Source organism: Fukomys damarensis, unplaced genomic scaffold, assembly GCF_012274545.1.
Source record: "Fukomys damarensis isolate Sample0158 unplaced genomic scaffold, DMR_v1.0_HiC HiC_scaffold_28, whole genome shotgun sequence".
In the NCBI taxonomy this organism is placed as follows: domain Eukaryota; kingdom Metazoa; phylum Chordata; class Mammalia; order Rodentia; family Bathyergidae; genus Fukomys; species Fukomys damarensis.
This window is the reverse complement of record NW_022900940.1, coordinates 26,991,517-27,003,699: the sequence shown is the minus strand read 5'-3', so window position 1 is coordinate 27,003,699 and position 12,183 is coordinate 26,991,517. Positions and strand designations below refer to the sequence as shown.

At 42.6% G+C, this 12,183-nt stretch overlaps 1 protein-coding gene across 4 annotated transcripts in view; it reads left to right on the top strand.

Moving 5' to 3' along the window:
- The first annotated feature begins 6 nt into the window (after positions 1-6).
- The window catches only part of Lrrc3b (leucine rich repeat containing 3B), an 88,872-nt gene continuing 76,695 nt past the window's right edge, over positions 7-12,183 (top strand). For 2 of the 4 annotated variants that reach the window (XM_010640171.2, XM_010640172.2), the window contains exon 1: positions 7-148. The gene's annotated coding sequence lies outside the window, so the exon portion shown is untranslated. Of the gene's footprint in view, positions 149-173; positions 259-1,171; positions 1,372-12,183 lie in introns of those variants that run through there. The other 2 variants (XM_010640174.2, XM_010640175.2) reach the window with 2 other exon arrangements.

Below are 12,183 nucleotides of genomic sequence, written 5' to 3'. Positions count from 1 at the left end.
GGCAGGGGTGGGCAGCCCAGCCGGCAGCCGGTTGGAGGTGGCTGCTGCAGCCCTGGCGAGGCGCACACTTCGAGGCAGACGCGCTCCAAACGCCTCCTCCCTGCGCCACGAGGATGGAACAGCCGTCCCTACCCGGGACTGGCGCAAGGTAAGGTGCAGCCGCCTGTTGCTTTTCGCAGAGCGCGGGATCGTCTCTGCCCGGGTGCTTAGCAAGCCGTCCCTCCGGGAACAAGTAGAGAACTACACCCTAGTTCTCAGGTACGTCTGTCTAAACCTCTGGAGCCCCTGGCGCTGACCCTCGGAGAGACCCCGCCTGGCGGGGGGAGTCGACCCTCTTGGTCCCTTCCTGCTCAGCCGGGTGCGGTGCAATAGTCTGCAAACTTTTGTGACCACCCGCCCTCCCCGGGCGGTGCTCACCCCGTGCCATGCAAGTAGCACGTTTAGTTCTCGCGTGCGCCCTTCCCCCAGCCCCCTTGCCACGCACATCTGCCCGCTTCTCTCTCTCTCTCTCTCTCTCTCTCTCTCTCTCTCTGTTCTTGCCAGTGGACTTTTTGCTCCCCGCGGCTCCCTCTCCAGAGGCGAGGGTTTGGGACCCGGCAGTGCTCAGCCTGCCCGTGGAGCTGGGTAAAAGCAGGGAAGGTGACAGGAGAGGCGGGATGTGGGGAGAGCCGCAGCCATCCCGAAGCTCCATCCCCAGTGGTGGGATCGGTCGGCCCTGCGCATGCCACCCCCGGCTCGGTCATAAAACCGTGGCGTGGCTCCCGGTTGTGCGCCCCGAGGACTGCGAGTGCAGATCTGGGTGGGTGAAGTAAGTGGTTCGGGAGGGAACGACTGCTGGTGGGGGCGCAGGAGGAAGCTGAGGGTAGAAGGTCGCTTTGCCCGCCGATGGAGGGGGATGCAAAGACTACAAATGTAGGCGAGGGACCAGCCCCGAGCGGTCATCTGAGGAGGAAAAGAGGTTGAAGTCCGGAGGGCGCTGGCCTGGGGTGTAAATACAGATGGGGGAGGGGCCGGACACCTGGGGACGCGCAGAGGTGGAATGGAGCCCTGGATTTTGGGGGCCCGGGGGAATTTGGGAGGGCAGGCGGCTGGGTTCCTGGAGTGGAACGATCTCCCTCCTCAGGAACAAGCAAACCACCTTGCTATAATCTGAATGCCGTTGACATCTTAGGCGGTGACTGAACGGTCAGATCATGAACTAGAAGAAATGCTTTTCCTGACTCTACTCGGTCGATGCCCTCTCTTCTTCCCTTCTCCTGCACTCGCCTAATTCTACAAGCTGTCAGCTCAGCAACTGTGTCGGTAGACCCACGCCCACCTTCCCTGTCAACACTTGGGTGTCTAGGATGTCTGCAAAGCCCCACAGTCGGGGTAAGAAGGGGAATCCTGGCCCGTAGTGGGAGACCAGTGTGCAGGGAGGGCTGGGGGAGTCCCTGGCGCACAGCAGGTGGGCAAGGGTCCCAGCCAGTTGGAGAAAAGCGCAGCGGCAGAGGCTGCAGAGGGAGCCACCTTCTCACAGCTCCAAGAATCGCACCTGGGCGGAGCAAGGGAGTGGGGGAGCCTGTGCTGTGCCGGAGGATCCGGAGCTGGAGTTGGAGGGCAATCGGGAAACCGGGAGAGGGGGGTGTGGGCATCAGGTGAGAGTCGAACCAGCTCCCAGACCTAGGGCCCGGAGAAAGGTGGGACAAGATGCCAAAGGCATTCAGATTATAGCAAGGAGGTTTGCTTGTTGCAGAGGAGGGTGATCGGTCCACCCCAGGCGCCTGATAGCCTCCAGGTAGACCCCTTTGGCTGTTTTAGAGGCTCTGGCAGATTTGGGAAGAAGACGAAGATCTTTCCTTCTAGGCACCCCAATCATCTAGGGTGCAAGACCTTTTGCTGGAGAGAGCCTAGTCTGCTGTTGCAAAGAAAGGGCAGCCTCCCCTCTTTTAGGTCCCACAGCCCTCTTTCTTTCTAAGGAACACTAAGCTCCAGACTAGGATGCCATGAGCTGGAAGCACCTACCTGAACGTCTCTCTAGGAGGAGGTGTGCTCCCCTTTTCAAGTAGCATCTTTGACTGAGTCAAGTTCCTGGTTCCTCTGGCTCAGAAGGGAAAGTATTTGAAAGTTGTGCTGGGGTTACACACAACAATCGGGTCCTCCCTGTTCAGAGCTCTCACCAGCAGGCTTTTAGGAAAACAGCCTTCTCTACCTTGCCCTGTAGACGCCTCCTGCTCTCGGACAGTCTTTTCTGGGCCCTTGGTCTGATTCTTCCAGAGAAGATGTCAGCTCATAAGGGTTCCCAGGAGTAATCCCAATGTGGGCTGTCCCATTCCAGGGTACCATTGCCACCTCTGGAGCAGGGAGCTCCCTGCCAGGCAGAGACCAGCTCCAGAACCCCAAAAGGCTCTAGTGGGGGTCCCCGCTGCTCTGGTTCCTACTGTGTTTTTTAAGCACAAAGGCTACACCCTCAGAGGCCGGGCTGGCTGGTGAGAGCTCTCTGGCTTTTGAATTACCTGGATACCTGAGGTAGGATCCCAGACACAAGTCTCTCATCCCATATGATTTAGCTTGTGACTCCCCATGGCATGTTTTTTTTTTTTTTTTTTTTAGGAGTGCTTTTCATCTGACTTTGTGCTCTGACTCCCTTACCCCTTTCCTTTTCATGTAGAAACAGGTTAGAGCATGTCCCTTGGGAACTTGAGGGAAGACTCCAAATCTACACTGTTATTTGTTTTGTTTTGTTTTTCAGATTGCTAAACTATTATGGGGAAATTAACGGTAATAATAATCAGAATTACTTACCATTTATTGAGTTTGTGCTATGTGTCAGGCACTATGGTAGATGTCTTACAAACTTGTTAGTTTTAATTTGCACAGACAACCATAAAAGATGGGTAAAGCTATTGTTCACCATTTTATAGATGGGCAAACTAAGCCATGGAGAAATTAAATTATTTTCTCATTGTCAGGCAGCCAGTACATGGTGAAGCTGGTTCACCAGTGAGCAGAGAACATTGGGTATTTCCCATATTCCCAGTTGTTTGGTACTGAAGATTCTTTGCCTGTAAAGAATTATGGGTTAGGCCCCTCACTTCCTCCATATCCCAGGATCGTACTATAAATGCCAGACTGGCTAGAGTTTTGCCAGACTAGTGTTGACCCTTGCTGCCTCAGTTGGGGTAGCCTTAGTAGCATGAGTTTCTAGTACTGGAAGACGATCTAGGGAACTGGTTACTAGTGTTGGGAGTTTTCCTCTGGATCTTTTAGCAGACATTTCATCTGTAAATAGGAGGAATCCAAATCAGAACAGAGATTTGCTTTATTGTAAACAAGCAAACACTGTATTTTGCAAATAAGTGCCTTTCTGGGATTTACATCATAGAATGTTGGAGTGAGAGATCTCAGGTGTGATCTCTCCTGGTCTAGGTGGAAGGAGATCAAGGGCTGAACTCCAGGCCACTTAGTGTCTTTGTAGCTTAACTAATAAAAACCCACTGCTGGGTTGGGGGATTTAGCTCTGTGGTTCTGCCATCTGCCTCACAGGCACGAGGCCCAAGTTCGATCCCCGGTATAAAAAAAAAAAACCCAAAACCCACTGCCTTTGGGCCCTTTGTCAAAGAAACCGATGTTAACACATGAATAAATTATGTCCACTTTTGTCATTTTTTTCAACATCTTACAATTAATTAGGGAAAATATTTATTTTAAAAATATCACTTTGCTTATTTTTCCATCAATGCTTCTTAATCAGCATAATAAAAAGGCCAGCATAATAAAAAAGCCAATGCATAAAGAATATGCCTCTTTTGCCAAAAAAGAAAAAGAAACCAATAGAATATTTATATCTTCAAATAAACAAAAGCTAACTAAAATGTAGCCCTTTAATGATTTTAAATAAGAGTAAATGATTCCAGACTGTTATTCTAGCAAAGTGCTTCTGTCAGGTTTAGTAGCTCTGTCCTGCCCTATCCTCAAGTACTTGTGGAAGACAAAAACAAAAAATATATACTTTAGCAGAGGGAAAATCCTTTGGATGTAACAGAATGAACTGACATAATTTCTCCTGGATTTCTGACCTTTGAGTTAAACTTCTATGATGATGTGATTCTGAAGTAAAACAATATATTCCTAGTGGTTGTACCTAGAACTCAGAAAGTAGAAAAATGTTTCTTTGCTACTTCCTCCTCCATTGAGCCCCCTCTACAGAGATTTTCCATATATTCCAGGCATTCCTGTGGAACAGAGTTCGGTTTCTAGGTGCTCCTTATGTCTTCTCTCCAAGGCCAGCGCATCTTCCACTTGGAAACAAAGCAAGAAAAAAGCCAGGAGTGAAAAAAGCCTGTTTCCCAGAATCATTAGGGGAGCACAAATTAGAGGCAGACAGTGGAAATCTGATGGGTTTTATGTCATCTGGAATAGGATTTCCATCTCTAGTGCTGCTCCCTACCAAGACAACAGTGGTTTGGGAGGTGGAAGGACAGGAAAGCAAGACAAACAGGAGGGAAGTGGCTTTACAGGATATGAGGCTGGCTGATGAGGGACTCCGGTGACAGAAATGCCCACCAGAAGGGAGCTCTGCCAGGAGCTGCTTGCCATCTATGTCAAGCTGACCGATCTGAATCCCAGGGTCCCCAGGTTTCTCAAAGGGAAACATTCACTTTCTAGAGAATTCATTACACATATATCTACTTTTTATGTGAGTAGGAGAAAAACTGCACACCTGCTGCACTCTTGAGGGAGAACCATTAAAAATCAGATCATCCCCAAAGGGTAAACTGCTGGAGCTAGGAACACTGCTTTAATTGGATTATAGCAGAAAATAAAAGTAACTTTGAAATCTGGAATGACAAAATCCTAAGAAATGGTCTCTGTTCTAGGAAAAACAGCAAGTAAAATCCATTTGAACCTGAGGGAACATCTTGGTTTCCAATTCCTACATTTTTTTTCAGGAAGACCAAAGGAGGTAGCTCTGTCCTCATTTAATTCTTATAGTGCAAATACAGTCTTGGTATTTTACTGTAGCTCCTGTGGTGTAGTATTGAAAGGTTGAAAGGTTTCATCACTTCTGGTGGCCCAGGTTTCTGAGCAGGTATTCCTTTAAAATCATAGAAACATGAGTTTGCTGGACTTAAAAGTAACAATTACTATTAAAGCAACATGACCTGAGACAAATGATGAAAAAACAAGAAAGTTTTATTTAGAACACATTGAATAAGTATGTTTATGTAATACACAGTGTGATTTACAGTTTTTCTGTTTTATTAGATGTTTGATAATTTAAAAAATAGTCAAGATCTGGAACATCTGACCTAGACCATTTTTAGTGACAAGAGAATCTAAGTAGCAAGTGTCTGTGGAGTTTGAAGAAAATGTTGAAAAATTTTAAAAGACCAAAGTAGAACTTGAGAAGCTTTACCTTTATGGGTTTTATTTTAAATAAATATATACTATCTTAATCCATATTTAGATTTGAATAATCAAGAAGACTGAACATTCATTATATCTTCAGATTATTACTTTGATGAGATTTGTTTGACCAATGATTTAGAACAAGAACAGAGCTCTTATATCTGAGATAATAGCACCTCTTTCCATCTACTTTATAAAACCAGTGAATTATATCTCAACAGAGTATATGGAATGGTCATTTCATATTAGAATAAAATCTAGAGTACTGATAGGTGTGGAACAGTTTCCCCCAAATGGTAAGTTAATAATAAGAGCATATAATTCTTTAAAAATGAATGAGTAAATACTGCAAAAATAACCACCCCCAATAAAAACATTTTATTCTTTAAGAGGATAAATGAATGGATTAGGAAATGTTACAAAATTTATGATTTCATTTTAGCCTAATCTCTAAGCTACATTTTATGTTAATATCTGGCTGGTGCAAATGTCACTACAGTTAACAGAAATGCTTCAGTGCCTTTTACTAGACATAAAATGAAAGCAAAAATTATAAAATATGTCAAGCCATTCTCAATCATGGGGCAACATTTGACAAAAATGGTATGTTTTCAAATATAGGTTAATTTCTTTTTTTCTCTTTCCTTGTTTCTTTGCTCCCTCCTTCCCTCCCTCTTTCCTTTCTTCCTTCCTCCCTTCCTTATTCCAAGTCTTCAGTACCTTATTGGGAGGAACTGTTTTTTCAGAGCAAGTATGGCCCTGGTGAAGACAGCGCTGAATGGACATGCACAAGCTAAAGCACAAAAGTCATAGGGTCTCTCATTGGCTCTCCGCCCTAGTCTTCTGCTTCAATTCTGATTTGGAGAGATAGAATTGTTCAAGTCTGCTTATAAGGGTTCCCCTTGTTAGCAGTGACTAAGCAATATGTTTTTGTGTGTGTGTGTGTGTGTGTGCTATACTGGGAATTTATGCACGGAGAAAATCCTGGTCTAGTGTGCTCATTTTCACTAGACAACTGGCCATCAGGGATTACCAAACAGGATTCTTTCCACCTTTCCACAAATTATATTTATGCTTGGGTTTTCAAAAAGTTTTGTCCTCCTATTTTGGAGTTTTGTGTATTCATTTATTGGGTTAATCACTCTGTTTTTCCAACTATGTCTCTGATAAATAAAATGAATATTATTCTCAATTGTTAGCTATAGTGGATACTATCAGTGCTCAGCACACCTGCTGCAGAAGCTGTGAAGGAGGAATGACATATGGTCAACCAGATCAGGAGACCCAGGTGACAGGCAAAAAACAGCAAAGCAGCACAGAAGGAGGGGTGGTAGAGAGAAAGAGAGGCAAGAAACATGATCACAAGGGGAAATCAGCATTCAAAAGAAGAGAACCCAGCAATTAGTACAAGAATACTATTAGTACAAGAGCTATCTGATAGTACACTTAATCTAAGCATGAGAATAAGATAACACAAAGAAAGAATAGAAATAATAAGACCTAGAGAAGAAGGGGTGTACAGGTTAAGAGACTGAACTAAACGATTTCTGTTTGGATTAACTCAGAGCAGGGTAACGCCTTAGACAGAGGGCATAGCCTCTTTCTCACATGTCAGAGCAACTCATTAATGTAGCTTTTCAATCACCAGGCCAAGAGCTCATATGTTTATTTATGCCATCGTGCCCTTGGGCAATCTGATGAAGCTTAGGGCTCCTGGAATAAATGATGTGTTTAAATTCATAAAATGCAATACATAAAATTATTTAAAATATGTATTTATCTAATTATAGAAGAAACTGTTGTTACTAGTGTATGTGCCACTTTTGTAAAGCATGTATAATAAGCAATGAGAATGGGACTAATAACTATCATCTTTTCAAAGAAGGGCTAAGCATAAATTTGACCACAAGCTAACCTTATCAACTGTATTGATATGAAAATGCCTGACAGAATTACTAGTTCTGCTATGTGAGTTTCACAGCCTATATTTGTAGTGGAATGAAGTACTGTATCATTTAAGGTTAATGAATATGGTTGTAACTGTTTATTTAAATTTGTGGGTGGATCTTTTGGATTCTATTGGTAGATGCATTGGAAATCTGCTACAACAAGAACTTTGCACTAGGGTAGAGTATAGTTTACCACCTACCACAGGGATATTTTGGAGAACAAAAGAGACCATAGTTATTTCTCAGAGATGGTAGGTGTAAATTGGGATAGGCCAAGGTAAATTGTAATGTTGCTTTTACTCTCATGGATTTGTGTCAAAGACTGATTTCAACTTCCTGGTCTAAGGAATTGACTTTATCTGTCCTGTTTGTAGGGATGAAGGATATTAAGAAGTGTAGAAGATCATTAGCGAAAAGAAGGTTGTGTTGTTAGGCCCAGTGCCAGAAGTTACAAAAGAACACCTTTGTAAGAACCAAACTGGGGTTCCTAGAAACAGCAGTAGTCTACTCATCCTGGTTCAATGAACATTGGCTTGCATTTTAGTTCCCAGAGGTCCCCTTGGTTGGGTTTCCTGTACCCTTGGCCAATATCACCTGACATGAGGGAGATTTACCAGGCTGCATTGAATTTCAGCCAAAGGTTTCAGCTTCCCCTCCAGCACATTGTTCTTCTAGCAGAGCTGACACAAATGGTTCTCTTCCTTTCTCTACCCAATTCCTTGCTGTCAGGAAATAGCCTTAGTGCACATGGGTGGATAGAAACACATGAGAAAAGGCCAAGATTTGAAAAAATCTTTTAAACTGAGTCATGGAGCATTTCCTAAACAGTGTATATTGTCTGGTGTTTGAAAAGATAGTAGAATGTCTCTGCTCCTCGAGATGGATATGTCTTTATCTGTTCTGATTGGTAAGATGGAACCAGATTATTAGAAGAAAAATCTCTAACAAATACTTTGATTTAGCAGGCAGAGGCAATATCTCAGAAAATATGCTCTTTTTGTGCATGCAAACTGCTTGACTAGGAGCCAGGTAACCTAGTTCTAGTTTCAGCTTTGGCTCTAACCAGCTTAGTGGTATTTGGTTACATTCACTGCCCTGGGATAGGACAGTTCATTGCTATATATTTTCAAAAGGCCCTTGGAGCTCTGCGGTCGCTAATGTTGGGATATATCAGACACTGTTTTATATTTGATATGTTGGTTTCCTGTTTAAACTTCCTGTTTAGCCCTTAAATGCCACGGATCCAGTAATGATAATTTATAATTCAGAGAGTCAGTAATACCTGGAGCACTTCTCAGACATTAGAATAAGAGTATGAAAATGGAAGGCTCGAAAAGAAAGAATAACTGCCTCTTTAAGGGGCAGAGTTACACAGGGGTTGGGGGATGAAACGATCAATAACCTCCCTTGCATCAGTAATTGTCAGGCAGGTAAGAGGCAGGGAAGAGGAAGGAGGGACTCCTAAAACTTGAGTGTGTTCTCATCTTGCGTCTTACTCTTCATCACCATATGATCATGCCACTGTCCATCGAAAACCTTAAATGTGTCTTGGTTTTGGACAGGAGGATTGCATCCTTGGTGTGGTCGCGTAGGTTCTCCGTCACCTGACCCTTTCCTGTCTCTTCATCTGTCACAGATCAATGTTCCCTGGAAAGGCACAAGTCCCGGTGTGTTAGAACTGACCCCAGTGGCAATTATTCACATTTCTACTCTCAGTATTGGTACCTTGAAATCAAGCAAGAGTGCATGTACTACAGATTCTACAGCACAGCACCCCCACCCTCTGGCGTCTGTTGTAAAGTTTATGAATATGTCCCAATGCCCCTGCTCAACAAAGGATTTTCAGTGTTTGCAAGTGAAAGAGTTCTTTCACATCTTCCCATTGCCACCCTCTTCCTGAAAGTTCATCTCTCCCCCACTTCTCATTTTATTCTCTTCTCCTTATCCCTTTCTTCTAGCTGTTTATCTATCATCCATCCATCGAGAGCCAAACTAAGTTCTAATTCCTCTTTTGCTATTTAATAGTTGAATTTGTGATTGCAGGAAAATTTCTTAACCTTTAATATGCCTTGGTTCTCTTTACGTAAAATTGGTATACTGAAAGTTGTGAAGCATAAATGAATTAATCTGTATTAGGTGCTTTTAATAGTGCCTGCTAAATTCTTCTTCAGTCATTGTGATTAATATTGAGTAAAACATTATTAATCATTTATGGTGTGCCCAGTATTGAATATGGACATGAAAAGAGGTTAATAAAACAAGCAGAAGAAAATGGTCACGAGCTCTGAAGAAAGCCTAGTTAGTTATCCCATGGTTATAAAAATTGACTTAATGGACCCGTAGGCCATCAAAGTACATCCTGAAAGATGATCATAATTTTCATCAAATTGATAAGAGAGGTAGAGCCATTCCAGGAGGAGGAACATTACATGAGCCCAGACATAAAAGAGGGAACAGAATGAATGGCTTTTAGGGTTTTGTGTACCTGATATCCTGGAGGGTGAAAGGGTCTTCGATCAGCTTTAGATTATGACAAGATTCTTCAGGAAATGAGCTGTAATCTTCTTTCAGTTTTTTGTTTGTGTTGCCTATTCCAGTACAACTCTGAGCTTTGATTTAAAAAGAAAAAGTCAGATATCGAGATTTTATGTGAAAGCTCCTGATGTTTAATGGTAGGACTAATTCAATTAAAAGCAAACAAACCAAAAAAAAAAAAAAAAAAAAAAAAACAAAAAAAAAAAAAAAAAAAAAAAAACCCAAACAGAACACATCTGCAAACTATTCAGCCTCTCACAGAAGAGTGGAGCTCTGGGTTCCCAAGCTTATTTAAAAATGTTCACGTATGTAATTGGAATTCCTGATTTGAAATGTGATTCTTTCATTAACTGTGTAACCACAGGTGAGAGTCCCTCAAGCTCACTAAGCCTCAGTTTTCTGCCAAGGAACTCTCTTATTTCTTGACCTCCATGTCTTGCAGTGAGAAGGGTTTTGGACAATGGGAGTAAAAGCCCTTGCCAAGAATCAAACAAGTGTAAGAATTATCTGTAGTCCTTAGCATGCTGTGGCAAGGCTGTACACACAGTTAACCCCAAATGTAAAGTCACCCAAAGAAACCGAAATGTCCTCACATGCCTTGTTAATTATAACAATGGATGGGGAAAGAGAAATGGAGATGTATTCCTTGCAACCCTCTTTATTCTTTTAAAAGCATCACAAGCAGTTTGACATCCATTTTGGAAATCTGTAAGTCATAGATTCAGCTATGAGTTCTTGATTGATTCTGCATGGATTCAGGGTGACAGAAAAAGAGGAACTCCATGTCTATGTGGCTTTTGCTGATTATTTCTTTGAAACAAAGAGAGGATTCACTGTAAAAGAATTAACTGCACTAAATGTTAGAGTGATGTCAAACTCTACACTTGGATTTGTACAAATTTCTCTCTTTTGATCCCTTACCATTCAAGGCTGATTCTGATTATGCAGGCTTTTAAGGGAATGATCAAGGCTTAGAAGAGTCAAATTATTTCTGGTTGAGGGGCTGAGCTTGATGTTGGTTTTGACATTGACAAGAAATGAGTGTACACCTGGCTGCTTTATTGGCCTGCTTAAAAGTACTTTATAATTGCAATGTCATGAAAACTTCAGGCTTATGATAATACTTTGAACATGATGTTATTTGATTTGTGCTATCTTTATTTGTTTTGTTACCCAATTGAACTTAAATTAAGAAATTTTGAAGATGCAGGCAGACCTTGAACAGGGATACCTGATTGTAAGAGCCCTACCCAAACAATTTCAGCTCCGCTGCAGAGATCTTACTACTAATGCTTCAGGAGCTGAACTGAGCTCAGAGTCCATTCTATGCTCCTCCAAGTCCTACACAATCTGGGCTCTCAGGACTGAGGTGTCTGATGTCTCTGTAGGTTCTTTCTCCAGCTTATGTCTCAGAGCCTCTCCACTACACTGCAAGAACCAGCCCTGGAAGAGCCAAGGTCCTACTCCTCTGAGCCAAGGTCCTACACACCTTGGAATATTAAATCAACATTATAAGTGAAGTAGCACATTTCACATTAAGGAGATATCAAAGCCAAGTGCTAATGAGATGGTATCTGGAAATGGGGCCTTTCAGAGGTAATTAGGTTTAGATGAAGTCATTAACATGGGCCCTCGTGGTGGGATTATACCTTTATAAGAAGAGACACCAGAGATTTTTCTTCTTGCCTCTCCCATTCACTGAGGAAAAGCCATATCAGGACACAGTAAGAAAGTAGTCATCTGCAGTCCAAGGGGAGCCCATACCAGATAACAGTCCTGTATGAATCTTCTCCGGAACTATGAGAAATAAATTCCCATTGTTTGACCCACCTAGCCTATCATACTTTGGGAGCCCCCACTGTGACTAAGACAAGAAGTTACTGTAGCTTAGTCTGGGCACCTTGCTGCCTTATGAAATATATCTGTGGATAATACAATACTTTTCTGTACCTGCAATATACTACTAGAATTGTTTAGATTAGATATTCATTAACTACCTAACAAGTGAATAAACTCTAAGGAATGGAGTGAAAAATATCCAGTTTGAGTCAGGCAGGTTAGCACATGCCTGCAATCCCACCAGTTTTGAAGGCTGAAGCCAGAAGACTGCAAGTTTGAGCACAGCCTGGCAACTTAACAAAATAGAAAATAAAAAAAGACTAGGGACATAATGTAGCCAGTGTGAAGGCTGTGAACTCAGTACTCAATAATCCAATTTGGGCATTTTAGAAACATTTGAAAACATTTCATTCCAACATTGAAGACTTCCTGGAATTGTGAAATCACAGGTTGAGATAAAGTAAGAATA